Genomic DNA, 18,794 nt, shown 5'->3' with positions numbered 1-18,794 from the left:
CTCCAATAAACCACAAGATAAACCAGAACTGCCACTGTGATTCAAGTACAGTGTTAGCCTTGAGCTGAAGAGCTAACTGACAGCGCCCAGGCCCAGAGTACAAGCCCCATAACCAAAAATGTGTATACTCACACACACACACACACACACACACATACGTAGGGATTGTGTTATTCTTTTACCCATTCATCATTGGTGGACCTACAGCTTTCTTAATGATTGCAATAAATCTGGACAAGATCACATAGTAGATCTACTATTGCCAACTTAGATATTTTAAAATGTGCATTTCCATGCAATTTAGTACATTAATGATGTTGTCCAGTGATCTACTTTGAAACTTTTTCCATCTTCTCTAATTGAAACATTGGAGAAATGCACCTTCTACAGATCTGCTTTGCTAATTACATCACCATCAATTATTTAATGTATATGGCATTCCATTAAGGTAACTGTCTTTTGAACTAGTGCAGCTGCAAGCACTTAATCATTCATATGTTTACTCACATTTTTTTTATTTTCAAGATGATGTACAGAGGGGTTACATTTACCTAAGTAAAGTAGAATGTGCATTTCTTCTCAAACATGTTACCACTTCCCTCATTTTTCTCATAATTTCCCTCCCCTCTTACACCTTCCCCCCAAGTTGTACAATCATTTCCGACATATTATTCTGTGTATATTGCTGCTCTGTCATCTTTTCCCACCTTTCTGTTGTTCCTCTTCCTTTTCCTTATTCAGATAAATGTATATAAAATACCAGAGTACCAAAATCAAATACAGTGACAACGGGATATATCGTAGTGGGAAGAAAATACAAAAAATTTACTTGTTTTTATTTTTTATTTTTGGCAGGGGGCAGGTGGTCATGAGGCCTGAACTCTGGACTGGGGCCTGTCCCTCAGCTGTTCAGCTCAAGGCTAATGTTCTACTACTTGAATCATAGCATCACATCTGGCTTTTTCTGTTTAGATGTTGCTGAAGAATTGAACCAGGGCCACATGATTGCAATAAATAGAGGCAAGTACTCTACTACTGAGCCACCTTCCCATCCTGTTGTTGCACTTTTAATGTACTATGTGATTTTTTCGTTTTTTTGGTACATTCTCTTTTTTTTAATGAGTTTCAAATAATTGTGGAAAATTCTTTCACATACAAATAGATCCTGTGGAGATTTTAGCTAGAAAAATTTTCTATGTGTTTCATTATTTTTTATTTTTGTCAGTCATGGGGCAAAAAAAAAGAAACTTTGCCACTTTAGCGGGGAGGGGGGGAGGGAGGAGGAAATGGGAAGGTATGGGAAGGGGAAACAAAGGAGGAGCAACAATGCTTGATAAGAAATGTACTCATTTCCTTGCCCATGTAATTGTAATCCCTCTGTGTGGTATTTTCACAATAAAAAACAATAATAAAAATTGCTATGTGTTCTGGTATATAGGTATAATACTGTCTTCTTTGGAGGCCAAAGTAGGAAGATTTCTTGTTCAAGTCCAGCCCTAGTAGATTAGCAAAACTATATAACCCCCAAGTATAAACAATAGGGGTTGTGGACATAACTCAAATACTATAGCACCTACGTAGCATGCACAGGCTTTGGTTCAATCTTCAGGGGAAACAAAAGTGAAAAGGAAGAGAAAAAATCCTGAATTATCAAAGTTGATACTGTGCAGATATTTCTAGATAACCATTTAGCCATCAAATCTATACAGGAATTTTTAGAAAGAGATAAGAATTTCAACAAATTGCAATTGCAGCAAACATGGCTTATTTATCTTATTTATATTATGGTGGGAATAATAGGCAATTAGAATGAATATGAGAGCTTCAGAAGAAATTGGCAATTTATCGAGGAAGAATGTAAAGCATTGCTTTGAGACACTAAAAATGGAAGCAGCAGGTCAGATTTCAGACATATTTGCAGCTGAACTGGGATGTAGACCAGCCCTGCCCTTACTACAGTCCCCTGAAAAAATTTTTGCCAACCTCTGCTATCCTTCTGGGCTGTAAAGCCATTCTCCTAACCTGCTCAGAGACAGGGGCTTCACCCCCAACCAACGTCTTACAAAACAGTTCACCTTTTGCCAGCCCCAATCAAAAGTCCTGACAAATAAGCAATGGAATTCCCATCTCTCCTTCGTGTTTTTGAGCTAAAATTCTGCAGCCATATTTTAAGAATGTATTTTCAAGATTGTTTGAATTCATGTTTCCTGGATGGGAAACTGGAATAGCCCCAAATGCATCTATTTTTATTTGTTTCCCACTCTGCTGATGTTGTACTCACTTGACACCATGGAAATCATTGTGGGTAACCCTTGAAGTTGAGCTAATTTTTCAAGGCCCCTGGGCAGTGGGATAGATCACCCTCTCAGATTAGCTATTACAACCAGTGATTAAAGTGTAACCTGGTCTTTCAGAAATAACAGAAATTCTGCCACGTTTTTCAGTTCTGTTAAATGTGGTGGACAGAGCTAACCCTGAATGCTGGCTGCATGTTGGGTTGCCATAGAAGCAAGCGGCATCCTTGGCCACTTGTTCCACAGAGAAGCTCCTCCCTGTGCCAGCTTAATAAAGCAGAAAGTACCTTTCTTTGTTGCTGGCATAGCTATCTCTGCCCTCCCCAAGATAGCTGAACAATAGAAGGGGTATCTCACTAATATGTGGCATGGAAAATACAGGCAACAAAGTGATGGACTTAGCTGTGTCCATCGCTGGCCTTAATGACCCTAGGGGATAGGTGAGATTTTACATTAGACAAGATCATCAGTAATGCCAGTGGGAGATTCTTGTCTAAGCATTGGGAATAGCTCTCAGTGTTTCTTTTGCCTACATTAAAGGCTGCTTAATGCACTAGAGCTTGTCTTGGAAAAGACACTGAAAGGAAAAACAGAGGGGATCGAAAGGGCCACAGAGACACAGAGTTGTCCTAGCCCCTTGTTAGGGATCTTAGAAGAGGAGGTGCACACATGTGGAAGCCCTCAATTTAAGCCTCACTTGATTTGTGAAATAAAATCATTCACTGAGTTGATGTGCCTCTTGGATTCTGTCTACCTGCATGTTTCCCTTTACAATTTACCCAAATGCCAAGGATGATACAGTACACTGTACTCAACACTCTTTAAATAAACTGAGGCTCAGGGATATGAGCCTGAGTTCCTTGGTAAGCAGCAATGCTGGCACTTGGATCTATGACTCCAGCTGTGAACCTACACTTCATTTGTCTTTTCTGACCTTGAAATAAGAAAATTCTCTTTTCCTGCCTGCCAGCTAACTAGCTCCATGCTCAGTGCCCACTTCCCTATACTCCAGTTCTATCTAGAGAATAAAATACTCGAAGTCATCTATCTTCCACACTGATGTGTCTCTGCTCACCAGGAATCAATGCCTGGGGTGCTGGTAGGGCAGCAGAGGACAGCCTCCTTCTGCCTTCCTTATTTCACGCAAGTTTCTTTGTATATACTATCTCTCTTGTAACGCAAGGCTCTGGTGGAGCAGTGTTGCTAATGGGGCAAGATAGAAATCCTAGGAGGTGGAGTTCTCTTTTAATTTTAAATTCCTTAATTCTCAGTTGTCTCACTTTCTGAGGTATAACATATAAGCAAGGGGACAAAGAAATATACTTTTAGCAAATATCAGAAGAGTTCTCTGTGTCTATTAGAATTGTTTTTGTTGATCATAGAGTTTGAACTTAGGGTCCCGGCACTGTCCCTGGGCTTTTTTGCTCAAGACTAGAGCCCTACCACATTGAGCCAAATTTCCACTTCCAGTTTTCTGGTGGTTAATTGGAGATAAGAGTCTCACAGACTTTCCTGCCTGGGCTGGATTTGAACCACAATTCTCAGATTTCAGCCTCCTGAGTAACAAGTATTACAGTCGTGGGCCACCAGCACCTGGCAGAAATTTTTTCTTTTTTCTTTTTTTAAATACTGTGAGATTTGCAGAGAAAGCAAGAAATTAGAATCTATTGTTGGGAGAGCAAATTAATTAAATGTTTTGTGGACAGCTTGACAAAGTACATTAAGTAATGAAATATGCCTCATCTTTGACCCAGCTAAATACATCTGAATATTCCTCAAAATAAGTCACAGAGAGAGGAAGATATTCTGGGCAAGCATGCCTCAGCACCATATGTCCGTCCTAGGCAAGGTCTGGAAAAATAACCTAGGTGATAAAATTATTACTGCATGTATTCAACTAACTGGAAAGCAATTCTTAAAATACTACATGCCTATTGAAAGGAAAAGGTATTCTTGACACAGGAAGCAAAACAAAAACAAAGTGTTAAAAATAATAGAGTTATCTTGGGGTTCATTTCGCCTAGCATCATCTTTTCTGACCATCTCTGCTTGTCTCATATGTCTATAGTTCTAGCTATTCTGGAACCTAAAGCCAGAAGCTCACTTGAACTCTAGTTCAGGGCTCACCTAAGCAACATATTGAGATACTGTCTAAACACAAATAGCTGTCTTCATCCAACCAGACCATGCTCAAGAAATTATGTAGTCCCAAATGTTTGTATAAAGTACACTTAGGAAGAAGAGGTTCAGGTGTACCTTCACATACAAGGGTGACAGATAGGTAATGACAAATATTTAAGGCTTGAAGACAGAATTTTTATTGTGTTCACTATAAATGATGTATTTGAACAGATCAGACAGACAGATAGAATTGTGTCCATTCATTGAGCCTAAATCAGAATAAAACATACTTAATCGAATCCATTACATGTTACCACAAATTATAAGGCAGCTATCCAACCTGGGTCCTTGCATCCAGCATAAGGAGAATTCAGGTAAGAAGAAAACATATGTAAAGATGATCGAAGGGTTTGGTAGAAGAGAAAAATAACAAAGAGCACATATTATAGACACACCACAGAGAAAAGGGCAATTCGGCCCAGGTCAGCCATCTTGGCATCTTCCTCATTACAGAGATTGGTCTTGGGTTAAATAGGGAGAATTGTAGACCTTGAAGATGGCTTTCCGATTGGTGGCTATCCTTTCTGTTTCTTGTAATGTTATGACTTCAAAGATTTATTGCCCCATCCTTATGTACTCAACATTTTGAGCATACTCTTTATTCTTCTGTAGCCCTCTTCGCCCATATCCATGTCAGCTAGCTTTGGTTTAGCAGCTGATCATGCCATCTGCCAGTTCTATAGACCACATGTTCTGATTGACTACTTTGCACTAACTCACACTAGAATTACTCTGATTTAAAAAATATGCCATGTTATACATGCATCTGAACAACATGTGGTAGCACATAGTACATTATGTATCAGGTAAAAATAGGGAATAAACATTTTCAGAACAAATACTGTAGTATATTCCCTAAAGTATTAAGTACTACAATTGTTTTATTGAAATGTATAATCATACGTAACTGGTATTTTTGTCAATAAACCTGCTTTTATTTAGGAGGTAGTATGTACAGAAATAGCTCTTAGACAGAATATTAAGTTATCGTAAAAACAACTCCACTTCCATTTCTATTCAAGATGGGTAATTTAGGTATCAATTCCCTCACTTTCTAGAGCAATGAGTTCTCTTCTTCATAGGCAGAATACAGATTCTGATAGCCTTCTTGCTTTAGAGCTGGCCCTGACATCACCCTGACACACTGGCATGGCTTTTTCTTCCCACCAGGTTTCTATCAGATAGGGAAGCTTTATGGTTGCACACTGAAGACTGACCACCCCAATCTCCAGTCCATGTCTCCCAACTTGAGATAGGATATTTCTTACAGTACCTGAAGTCCATTAGTCCATTAGTCCATTATCTATCTATCTATCTATCTATCTATCTATCTATCTATCTATCTATCTATCTATCTATCTATCTATCTATCTATCTATCTATCTATCTATCTATCTATCTATCTATCTATCTATCCATCCATCCATCTATCCATCCATCCATCCATCCATCCATCCATCCATCTATCTATCTATCTATCTATCTATCTATCTATCTATCTATCTATCTATCTATCTATCTATCTATCTATCTGTCTGTCTGTCTATCTATGCTCTATTTTGTGTGCCAGTACTGGAGTTTGAACAGAAAGCCTCATGCTCTTCCTTAGCTGTTTTTGTTCAAGGTTGTCAGCCTCCCATTTTAGCCACACTTCTGCTTCCAATTTTTTGCTGGTTAATTAAATATAAGAGGCTATGGACTTTCCTGCCCAGGGTGGCTTTGAAACACAATCCTCAGATCTCATCCTTCCAAGTAGCTAGGATTACAAATGTGAGCCACCCCTGGGTGACTTCTTATCTTCATACACCTCCTATGGTTTGTGTCATCACCCAAAGGGCTTCTAGCCATAGAAAGCTTACCCATTCTGTCCATGGTTTCAAGATGGAGGCAGCCAAAACTGACAGTCTCAAAGCCTGTGATTTCATCCCACTAGACCCTACCGAAGCCTTCACCACATGAGGCATCTCCCTGCCATGTTCTAGCTCCAATCTTTTTATATCCTTTCTCCCTTTTCTCACCTTCTACCCAGACATGCATAATCTCATCATTACCTTGGAACTAGTCATCTATCCATCTCATTCCTGGCATTTAAAGAACCCCTGGATTCCAATAGCTCAAGCCTGTATTCCTAGCAACTCAGGAGTCTGAGATCTAAGGATTGTGGGTCAAAGTCAGCTTAGTAAGAGTGAAGCCCACGAGAACCTTACCTTCACTTAACTACTAGAAGTTGAGCTGTGGTTCAAGTGACAGAACACGCTAGCATTAAGTAATAAAGTTCAGGGACCATGTACAGGCCCAGGTCTGTTGTGCATGTACACAAATACGCATGAAAACACATAATGTAATCTGGTTTTATCGTTTGGTGTTTGAATAAGGCTACTTGTTTACAACCTTAGGAAAGAGCACATTTCAGTTGCTTTTTCTACAGTGAACTTGGATGTAAGTCCTGTGTTGTCCTCAAACCCCTGAGTTTCAACAACTGAATATTACAAGTACTGGGATGTTATGCCTGAATGAAATCAACTGATGGTTGAGTCTGCCTTTGCCAGCTGACACTGTCCACAGGGTACGTCTAGTCTTTAGACACTTCCTATGGAAGTGACTGTCCCTTGTAACGTAAAGACTTTTCAGCGGGGTGGGGGGGAGGGTGTTGGGCTGGTAGGGATGGTAAGGGGAAAAAAAGGAGGCAACAATGCTTAATAAGAAATGTACTCATTACCTTGTTCATGTAATTGTAACCCCTCTGTACAATGTTTTCACAATAAAACTTACTAATAATAAAACAAACAAACAAAAAAGACTTTTCTGCCCCCTGGCTCCTGAAACCTCCTCTGAAGTTTTCTTCCTCCTGTTGTCAGGATTCAGCTCATGTGTGCTCCTCTCCAAAAGGCTGAGCAAGCTTTCTTGGAAGATGCATTCTGTCTCCAGGGAGAATGAGACATAATACCTCTTTGGGCAGTAACTCAGGTTTCTGCCCAATCCCATCTGCCAGGATTTTGACTGGGCACTCAGAGCTGCAGCTAATATGGAATGAATGAAAAAGACAACAGTGAAATAGAAGACCTCCCAAAAGAGCTTAGAGAAAGAGTCATAGATTGGAAATTGCTTGGAATATGGTCTTCCCTCCATGAGGCCTCTCCATTTACTAGCTAGCATTCCTGGGCTGGAGTGCCTCTTTGTGGCTCCACCCTTGTTCATGTAGACAATTCCTATATTACCAATGTAACATCAAAAGCTGATGTTCCCAGGGACATTGGAGGGGACAGTAAGAGGTAGCTACCTATTACTTACACACAAACTACTTAGGCTGTCTAAAGAAATGAAGTCTGGTCATTTGTAGCATTGTGTTGGCAAATTCACCATCTATGGATGGGAGTGCACCTTAATCCTAGTGGAGCTAGAAGAGTCATACAAACGGATTACCCTGAAGCTTTGAGCAGAGCTAGCTGTTGCTGCTGGCTTCTCGACTATTATGTCTTTGAAGTACCAAGAAAATGATGAAAACATCAGCACATCAAAGCAATTCTCAGTGTTCTTTTGTCACAAGAGTTCCAAAATAAGTTTCCAGCAATAGTTTTGCAAAAGCTTTGGCTGCTCTGTCCCCAGGAGAGACGTCACCTGCCCAAAGTGCCTATTGGACCTGGACATCATCTTAGAAACCAGCTCATCTGGGCTTGTTTGAGGGCTCTCGAGGTAGAGGCGGGGGTGGGAAGTTGATATCCCCAGACCTTATGTCTTTTATCGAGGCATTATCTCTTATTATAATGGTCTCTTTTCTTTTCAGTGAATATCAAGTGTTGTCCTGAATACTGGGTACAAAGCTGTGAACAGAATGAGGTACTTTCATCATGGGGCTTATTTATTGCTGCAAAGCCTAATGCATCATAAATAAGTGGAGATTATGCAGAATATTATGAGAAAAAGGTAAGGAAAGCCAAACTGTATGATTTCACAATTGAGGGATGTGTAGCTTATACACAAAGCCCAAAAAACAAACAGCTTTAATGTTGTTTCTCTCTTTTTTTTTTTTTGGTGGTAGTAGGGCTTGAACTTTGGGATTGGGCGTTGTCCTTGTGCTCTTCAGCTGAGGTCGAGAACTCTATTTGGTTTTCTGGTGATTATTTGGAGATAAGAATCGCAGGGAGGGCTGGGAAGGTGGCTAAGTGGTAGAGAGCTCTCCTTGCATGCTTGAGGCCCTGGGTTCGATTCTTCAGCACCACATAAGCAGAAAAAAAAGCCAGAAATGGCGCTGTGGCTCAAGTGGTAGAGTGCTAGCCTTGAGCTGAAGAGATGAGGGACAGCACCCAGGCCCAGAGTTCAGGCCCCACCACCCGACCCCCACGCCAATATAAAAAAGAATTGCAGGGAGTTTCCTGCCCATGTTGGTTTTGAATCGTGATCCTCAGATCAGCCTCCTCAGTAGCTAGGTTTACAGGTGTGAACCACTGGTGCCTGGCTAATGTTGCTTCTTACTTGCTCACCTTTGGTGCCAACGACCTCCATGAGTCAAATCTCGAAGTGTCAAATTGAGAACTATCTTGTACTTTGAGAAGTTATAGGGAAATAAAAAATTCAGAGATATATGCCACAGGTTAGGGAGTCAAAGTTGGATTTGAATGTTTTGTCTCCCTTTGGGTGAATGCTTCCTCTTCAAAGATTTAACAATTTATCAAAAACAAAACCAAAATATATGGGATGGATATACTTAAGCCATATCTTGTCTTGAAAGCCTTCTTGTTTTGAAATTATTTTAAACTCAAAGAAGAGTTGCAAAGAGTAGTGAGAGTTCCCACATACTTCTTCACTGCTTTTTTACTATGAACATACTATTAACATCTTATATAACCACTCTCATTTACTGATTCTAAGACATTCACATTTGCACAATATTTTCAAGCTCCAGATGTTATTTGAATTGTATCATATCCCTCTCTAATGTCTTTGTGTATGTGTTCTTGTATTAAAGTACTGATGGCCACAAAAAGGGGTCAGAAATAATTTTTTCCTTACCTGAAAAGGAAGAGGCATGGGACATAGTGCTAACAGTGTGTAAGTGTGGAGACTGCACATTTTGGAAATGGTTACAAGCCTTATTAAAAGAACTATCTAGTTAATAAAAGTTGTCACCCTGGTCAATTTTCCTGGGCCACTGCCTCAAATGTTGCCTTAAAAACCAGCTGGACACCCGCCTATCAAGCCTATGCCACATATCCTTAACCAGTCTTAGTAGAAATTTGCAGCCCAGAAAAATGTGTGATAACCCTTTTGAGTCGGTGTGGGACCCTGCTGCTGCTTCTACCCACCCTTCTGGATAAAGTTCAAGGACGGCCTTATAGTCATCTGGAAGGAAATCTATGTTGTCATCCTGACCATGTTGACCATAGTGACAGTGGACTGGACTCCTGCCTGACTCCATCACCTCTGACTGCTTCCCAGTGGAAAGCTGCTTTGGATCTGCTGAAACTGAGTCTGTGGTATATTATTTCAGTGATATCCAGTAACTCTCTCTATTCCCACAGTAGATATTGAGGGCAAGGATGATATCACTGGCTTGCCTCAGGCACTTCAAGGATTAGGAAACTAGAAATCCACTCTACAATCAAAGCCTTGCTTGGTTTGGGTGTGGTAAAAGGCCGCTTCCAACAATAGCTATAAAGGAGAGATCTTTATCAATGGAGGTAGTAAGAGGAATGAAACTCACCCCTGCTATTAGAATTAAAAATTTAACAAAATTCTCCACCCAAGGGATGCCTTGAGGCAGTTCTGATAACCTGGTTCCTCAAGCCAAAGAAGCAAAATGGGCCCAAAAGCCACAAAGAAACTCAGGGAAAGAAAGAGTGTAGTAAAGAAAGCCTTAGAAAGGAATTGAAAAAAAAATCTCATCTGGATTTAAAAAAAAAAGGATATAAAAATAAGGATTGTCTTAAAATGTTTGTCACAGTGAAAAGGGGAAGAAGACAAACCCCAGAAAGTTTAAGTATGTAACAAATGGTAGGAATATGTCTTAAAAATGAAGCTTATGAGTAAGTTGGTATGAAATTAAACTAGCTTTCATATACATAGAGTCAGGATGGGTGAATTGATGTGGAACTATTCTTTATGTTTATCTGTATGGTAGGGAGGAAGGATATGCCCATTTCAATCTAGATGCTGGTTTAGCTAATTAGAGCAGACTCGTTGTGAGAGGGGATTCTCTTAAATTTACCATGACTGAATGACTCCTTCCCTTTGCCCTTTTGCGCTCCCATTGCATTGTCTATTCCAAAGGGTTTATGCCCTGTGAAATGATGTTTGGCAGACCATCCTTCTTGTGTCCTCGCTTAAAAACTGCAATGTTGACATAGATGACTGCTCCAGTCTTTACAGGCACTGCAGACTGTTCAACAGGAACTCCATTCCCAATTTCAGGCACTCCTGCAGGCAGCCCCTGTAGTTTGCCCTAATTACTGATCATGAGACACTGTGTGGGTCATATGACATAAAAAAAAACTAACTATCCTCAGTGGAAAGGACCTTATACTGCTATCCTAACAGCTCCAACCACTGTCAAGGTGAATGGGATCTGGTCCTGGATCCACGCTTCACCACTTAAGGTGGCCCTGCTACCAGAAGAGACAAATGGATGGTGTATAAGGACCCTGAAAAGCCTCTCAAGCTAAGACTTATCTCATCATAATTTTTCATTTATGCTTCTGTGCTCTAAATGATGTTAACTACCACTGGCAGTTTAAAATCAAAGAGACAAGGGGACAGTTTTCTTACTTCTGCTATTGTAATGTCCCTGATTGTAGCAATTTAATTTTACCAACCAACTCAACTTGTGGAATATGACAAACTGCTTCAGGTATCTTGATGTCACACCCCTTCTCCTACTATGTTCTGGTGCAATGGAAGCCTATGGTCATACATTAATCCAACCTTGGCCTCTTGGATTTTGATAACAGCAGTTCCCCAATTAAATCTTTATACCAAAAGTGAAAATTTTCAGAGATTGTTATCCCACCTCTTAACCAAGAGGACAGATTTTATTCCTATAATGTTAGGGGTGAGTCTGGTTACCTCTGTTGGAGGAGCAGCTTTTGCTGGAGGTGCTGTAAGACATAGTTTAAAACTTGCTCAAGAATTTGAGGAGAGGGTAGATGAGGATACTCATGCCTCTTCAGTGTCTCTGGCATGCATACAAAGACAACTGAACTCTCTAGCGGGGGTGGCCTTGCAGAATCATAGGGCACTAGACCTTCTCACAGCTTCCAAAGAGGGAACCTATGTTTTTCTAAGGGAAGAGTGCTGATACTGTGTAAATGAATCACGGCTGGAGAAGAAAACATAAAGGTTCTAGGTAAACTGTGTGAAGGACTCCACCAGCATCCATCTGCTAAACTAGATCTAGTATGGGTTCAAAGCCTTTTGGCCTGGTGGCTAGTATCTCTAGCCACCAGCAATTATACTATTTCTTCTACTTGTTATTACTGGTTCCTGTGTGGTTAAGTCTTTGATATCACTTATAGAAAAAATAATTGGGACTGTCAAGCTGATGGCCCTTCAGGCCCAGTACAGCCTCCTGAGTCAGGAAAAAGAGTCAAGAATTTGACTCAGTTACAAAAAGAAAGGGGAATGTAAGGATCTCTTAAGATAAAAGACCCCAAGACCAAGCAAGGACACTGAGTCAGAATATTAACCTCTTATGGGGAACTGAGGAATGCAATAATCTCTTGCTTGAAACTGAGGAATGAAATAACAGGAATTTGCCATTGTAAAAGTCCCTTGTTTGAAAAAAAAAGTTGATGTTATCATATTAATACAACTTTGCAGCTTGTACCTGCTTGTGTTTTTTGCCTTCAATAGCCTAGGCTGTGTTCATGTTTAGGGTCATAGTGTTAGCTCCCAAGTCTACACTGTGTCCCTGGCAGGACAACTTCTGTAACACCTAACAAACTTCTTTAATCTCTAAGCCCGCTTTGATGGACTCATTCTCAGACCCTGTAAGAATTGAAATAACAGTGATTAAGTTGTCTTAGACACTAATGAGGGGAATTTGTTTTAAGGATATCTCAGGTAACCTCAAAGTAAGAATAGAGTAGGATCAGACCTAAAATCTAGAAGTAGCCATGAACATCCATTGGCAACCTGGGAATGATTGTCTCCTGAACCCACATACCTGTTTCAGCATTCTCACTGTTAAGAAAATGGAGGAAAACAGAAAAGGAATAGGCCAGACTCAATGATCAACAGGTGGGGACTGTTTATTGCCAGCAAGGTGCATAGACCTTTCAGGTTTGGAGGTTGTTTGAGGGACTATATTTTGGATGGACTTATATAGGGCTTGTTTTCACAAAGAAGCAGAAAATAAAAAGTGGCTTATGCTCTCTTAGGCCACAAGGAGACTTCCTTGACCAGGCCCACAAGTTGAATGTTCTACACTGGATGAAGGGCTATTGTCCCCTGGGGACCAAGTGTTATATCCTTGGCCAGGCACTGATTGGAACCTGCCTGCTGACAGGCATGTGGCCACGCTTGTTTTCTTGTACCTGGTGTCTTGCTTGAGCTGGAGGAATTAGGCAGGAATCAATCTTTCACTCACTGTAACAAATTTTTCAAGCCAAATTGCACAGATTCCAGCCTGTTACCTTTCCTGCAGCAGAATGTGGGGACATCAGGTTATACAGTGCTGTGGCGTTTTAGTGAGAGCAATGAAAAGAGTCCCCAGTATGTGACTTCTGTTAGAGTCATAGGAACTCTTGAACAGAAAAGTGTTGGTAGCTAGTTGTGATTCAGCTAGCTGCAGAAGGTCTCTGGCATCTCTAAAGGAGAACTGGGTCTCTCTGTTGACTGCCACTGGCAGGTAAGAATGTTACTGTAACAGAATAGAGTTCTAATGCCTGTTCCCAGAGCTAGGGCTGGCTCTGATTAGTAGAACCAAAGGAAGAGGCTTGGGAGTGGTAGAGGCTGGTGGTCAAATGAATCTAGCTGCTCAGCAGAAAATGGAATATGAATTTTACTAAGAAATACTGGAGCATCTCTTAGTCATGAGATACCCTCAAATCAGGCTTTCACTGAGCTGGATGCAGAGCAAAACAAGCACAAAGCCACTGGTAACAACCAAAAACCAGCCCTGCTTCTATTCCCTGCAAACATTCTCCAGGAAATATTGCCACACCATGCAGAACAATTCCTACCAGATCTGCTGAGTTTCTGCTAGGCCCAAAAGTCGGGTTCCCTTTCCATTTTACTTTTCATTTTCAGTCTTTTTCTCTTGTTTGTTTTTCTATGAGATCTTCTTTTATTTGTATTTATACACACACACACACACACACACACACACACACACACACACAACATTTGTGAAAATACCTTACAGAGAAGTTACAATTACATGAGTACATGAGCAAGGTAATGAGTACATTTCTTATTAGGGATGGTAAGAGGAAACAAAGTGGGAGGCAACAATGCTTGATAAGAAATGTACCCATTACCTTTTATTTGTATTCTGTGACAAGTGATCTGATTTTTCCCTGTTACTGCTTCCAGCACATGCTGCCCTAGGTCCAATTGAACACTCTACCACAATGCCTGGACCTCTGCTGTAACAGCTTCACCTAGTCCCATAATTGAATCCCAGGAGGCTGGGAATATGGCTCAGTGATAGAATGCTTCCCTAGCATGCATGAATTCATGGGTTCGATTCCTCAGCAACACATAAGCACAAAACACCAGAAGTGGTGCTGTGGCTCAAGTGGTACAGTGCTAGCCTTGAGTAAAAGAAGTTCAGGGGCAGTGCAAAGGCCCTGAGTTCAAGCCCCAGGACTGGCACAAAAAAGGAAAAAGAATTGAACCCCAGGGCTTCCGATGTCACATTTAGAAGGCATGTTTTCTTCCTACATTGTCTGTCATGTGTATCTACAGCTTTCTCTAACAAAGGTTTTTCATTGAAACTACAGTTGCTTACATCTTAGCCTTAGGATCTGATATAGGAATTGATCTCTGGGCAACAGGGCTGGTTGAAATGCAAGACATTTCCTTAGCACAATTCAAGGGCCTATTCTCCTTGTTTTAATGTTCTGGGAAAGTTTTCTTTTTTTTTTTTTTTTTTTGGGTTCAGTCGTGGGGCCTGAACTCTGGGCCTGGGCACTGTCCCTCAGCTCTTCAGCTCAAGGCTAGCACTCTACCACTTAAGCCACAGCGCCCCTTCCGGGGTTTTCTTTTTGCTTATGTGATGCTGAGGAATCAAACCCAGGCCCTCGAGCATGCAAGGCAAGCGCTCTACCACTGAGCCACCTTCCCAGCCCCTGGGAAAGTTTTCTAAAGCAGTTTTGAAAGTTTGAAGCAAGAAAGCACCAAGCTCATGGCTGGTCTCATTAACTATTGGGTGAAAACTCCAGAAAAGTGGTGGGAGGTGGGGATGTCTTCCTGCTTGGCCCATAGTAGCACGGCATGCAGCTCTTCTGCAATCAAGCATATTTCTACTGATCATATGTGGACATGGCCAGCTCATCCTGGTACTCTCCAGGTAGTATTTCTTAGGCACCAAGAACTCCATGTAATGAAGTTCAGGGAGTTTACACAGTGCAGAGAAGAGGCGCTTGAGGGTGCAGGCTGACAGCAGGTTAGCAAGGAACTTGAGCTCCTAGAGATAGAGGCAGGAACACAGGCCCAGGATCATCATGACCACATAGCTATGGGTAATAGCACACTCCACTGGGGTCCACACCCGCACTATCTGGGCAACTTGTTGCCGGAGCTTGAGGAAAGTAGAGGGATATAAATGAAGCAGATTGTGTCTACTGAGGTGCAACACATCCAGCTGGGCAGCATGGATACAGTCTGCCAAGAAGTTCATGTCCACATGGTTCAGAGCACAATTGGCCAGGTCCAGCATTCTCAATCATGTCCTGAACAGGCTGTAGAGCATGGAATAATCAGCACTAATCAGAGGAGTTCCATGTGAGCAACAATGGATGTGAGCAATCCATCTGCTTGTCTGTCACAGAGAACAAAGACTACACCTTGCAAGGCAAGTCTTGTTCTTACCTGACTGCATGCAGTCTATGAAAATAGTTTGTGACACATGATGCTACATGAAATGCAAATGTCTGTGTCCATAAATATGATTCACTCGGATGCAGGCTGGCTCCCTTGCTTTCAGACAGTCTACAGCTGCTGGGCTTGCTGTGTGGTTCAGAATTAACCTGAACCAATGAAACCTTTGTCTTCATCTCACCTAAATGGCAGATTTTATCAACAACCATTTTCATATGAAAGGAGTTATGTACATGATCCTGGAGAGAACATCCACTCTGAGAGCTTGCTACAGAGGAAATGAGGTATTAGTAAGAAAAAAGAGCCATTACTCTAACAATAGAAGAATCCATTACTGTAGAGCCAGGAAGGGAAAGCCAGACATCCCCAACAGAGGCACCATATCCACAATCCATTAATTCTGATTTAGATAGTGTTGGCAGCAAACATCAGCAAAGGGGCAGCTGGGCCCTGTCTCTGACTGAGTCCCTCACTGTCTGTGCATGCCCCTCTTGATATCATAACTGCAAATGGGTGAAACTATTAGCTAAGACCTTATGATAATCCTGCTTATGGAGGAGGCCAGGCATTCCCCCAATTCCCATGAATGATCTTGGGTTAATATCTGCTCAGAAAGGCCAGGGTGACACTGCAGTCCCACAGTCAGCTGACAACAACCTCATGTCACCCAGCTGAGCCAGATTTCTATACCTGACCTGAGATAATGCCAGTCATACAGTGTTGGGAACTTTTTTTGCACCACAATAGACAGCTACAGGAGTCACTATAGTTAGCTTTGCCTTATAAAGCAACATTCTAGACCCATTAGTTAGCATGTTCTTTTCACAGAGACCTCTCCCTCTCCCTTCCCCCTTCCCCTTTCCCTCTCTGTCCTGCTCTTCTTGCTTTCCCCCACTCTTCCTCCTATCTATGCTAGGGATTACAGCCAGGGTTTTTCATGTGCTAGTCAAACACTGTAGCATCAAGGCACATTTTAGCCCTTATTTTTCTTTCTTTCTTTTTTCTTTCTTTTCTTTTCTTTTCTTTCTTTCTTTCTTTCTTTCTTTCTTTCTTTCTTTCTTTCTTTCTTTCTTTCTTTCTTTCTTTCTTTCTTTCTTTCTTCCTTCCTTCCTTCCTTCCTCTCTCTCTCTCTCTCTCTCTCTCTCTCTCTCTCTCTCTCTCTCTCTTTCTCTCTCTCTGTCTCTTTCTCTCTTTCTTTTCTTATTTTGAAGACCAAGACACCATTCAAACTCAGTATCTGATGCTTTTGCTCACTGGCTGGTACTCTAATATTTGAGCTACACCTCCAGACCTTGTTTTTTGAGGCAGTCTCCCCATGTTATCCATGCTGGACTTGAACTCACTTTCCTTCTTCCTCAGGCTTCTGAGTGCTGGGATTGCAAGCCTGGTTTTGATGCCTATTTACACATTGTCTCTTTCTAACTAGAAGCAGTCCCCTGAGGTCCCTCAATATTCTGGATCACTCCTGGTCCTCCAACTTCTTTATTTCTCTTTTGTGCTCTCTTATGTGCAGCTCCAGAGAGCATTGAGCTTGGGGCTTTGTGAATAAGCTGTTCTTCTACCTATCACTCAGTGCCCCTACAGCCTGTGAAGCCAATGACCAGAGTGCTTGACCCATCCCTCCTCCTTTCAGTCTCTGAGATTCACCCTAGGAGAATCTGGATCTTCCCTGTCAGCATGGAGAGGGCCACACTCAGCTCTATCAGGTAAGTCATGTGACTGAGCTCTCAGGAGATGGAGCCAAGGAGGCAGTCTTCATGCTTAGAAGTTGGGACAGAAGTGAAGGGTGTGTCAAAGGCCTTAATGGGGAGGATGAGTGAAGTCAGACGAGGGAATCCCACCTGGGCTAACAACTGCTGCACATGCCAGCATGTAGTCGCACATTGTGGGCCACTTCCAGCTTGCACAGCTAACCTGTCCTGGCTAGGCCTAACACCTGCAGAAGCTACCCAGGGCTCAAGCTGTCTTCCCTGAATGAGTGGCAGTGCATTTGCAGAGCAGCCATACCTGCTGATTCCAGGGCCTGCACCACTATCTCAAAGTTGCCTTCAATGGGCTGGGAAGGTGGCTCGGTGGTAGAGCGCTTGCCTTACATGCCTGAGGCCCTGAGTTCGATTCCTCAGCACCACATAAGCAAAAGGAAAAAAGCCGAAAGTGGCACTGTGGCTCAAGTGGTAGAGCGCTAGCCTTGAGCTGAAGAGCTGAGGGACAGTGCCCAGGCCCAGAAGGGCCCCACTACTGGACCCCCCCCCCCAAAAAAAGTTGCCTTCAATGACAAAGAAATAAATGAGGACTTCAATAGGTCACCTAACTGCACAGGGCTCTGCCTGTAGTTGGCAGCATATTCTAGCCAGGAGCTCAGTGTGGTTCCATATTCCCAGAGCCCTTCCACAAAAGCATTGCTGTACCTGCACATCCCGGATACCCATAAGGTCAGATCTCTGCAGCTGATGAATCCTTTTAAAGAATTATTTAAGAAAGATTTTTCCTTTGTTTTATTTAGAAAAGAATATTTTAAAGGTTCATTCCCTAGAAAACACTTCCCCAGTTTTAAATGCCAAGACAAATAGTTGGGTTCCACATGAGAGTGCCATTAAGATACTACGTACTTTTCAGGGATACAATGAATTTTGGGATGACTCAATGTTTTAGGTATCCATGATTCTAACACTAGATACATTTCTACTTTCTCAAAACACTGAGAAGAGATTTTGATTCCAAGAGACTTTGAAAAATAGTATGAAGTCTTTCATAACTCCGCATCAACTCTTCATTTTATGAACTTATTTTTCTAATATAATTTATGAAGCTTTATAGTTAATTATTTTCTCCAAAGTCACAAAATCATTTTTTGAAGATTTTCTAATAGGGATAAAGCTTTGAGACTGAAAGGTCAATATAATCCTTTTTGTCTACTATAATCAAGAATCTCTTAAAATTATTGTTGAATGTTAAATTCCTCCAAAGCCTATACTTGAATGGAATCGCTTCTATCTTGAGGGTATGAATTGTGTGTGCTTGGGAAAAGTTCCATTTATCCCATTAATATGTGGAGGATATTTCACAGTAAGGAGATCCAGGTAGTACTTACCCACTTTGGTCTCATCTCTGTACTCTGTGCGTTTGGGCAAACTTCAACTTTGTTCACGACTCATTTAACTTCTGTAGATTCTATGATGAAGATACTCTTTTTTTGTGTGGGGGGGTCTGGTTGTGGGGCCTGAACTCGGCCTGGGCACTGTCCCTCAGCTCTTCAGCTCAAGGCTAGCGTTCTACTACTTG

The 18,794-nt window shown here is 41.6% G+C and overlaps 2 pseudogenes; both read right to left on the bottom strand.

Annotated features, from left to right (window-relative positions):
• The window catches only part of LOC138824112 (tubulin beta-2 chain-like), a 37,544-nt pseudogene extending 27,653 nt beyond the window's left edge, over positions 1–9,891 (bottom strand).
• An 840-nt stretch (positions 9,892–10,731) lies between these two features.
• Positions 10,732–18,794, bottom strand: part of LOC138824111 (leucine-rich repeat-containing protein 14B-like) — a 57,975-nt pseudogene continuing 49,912 nt past the window's right edge.

This window comes from Dipodomys merriami, unplaced genomic scaffold, assembly GCF_024711535.1.
Source record: "Dipodomys merriami isolate MVZ:Mamm:240054 unplaced genomic scaffold, mDipMer1.0.p SCAF_1257, whole genome shotgun sequence".
Lineage (NCBI taxonomy): Eukaryota > Metazoa > Chordata > Mammalia > Rodentia > Heteromyidae > Dipodomys > Dipodomys merriami.
Note: the sequence above shows the minus strand (reverse complement) of the source record. Positions and strands in the feature narration are given on the sequence as shown.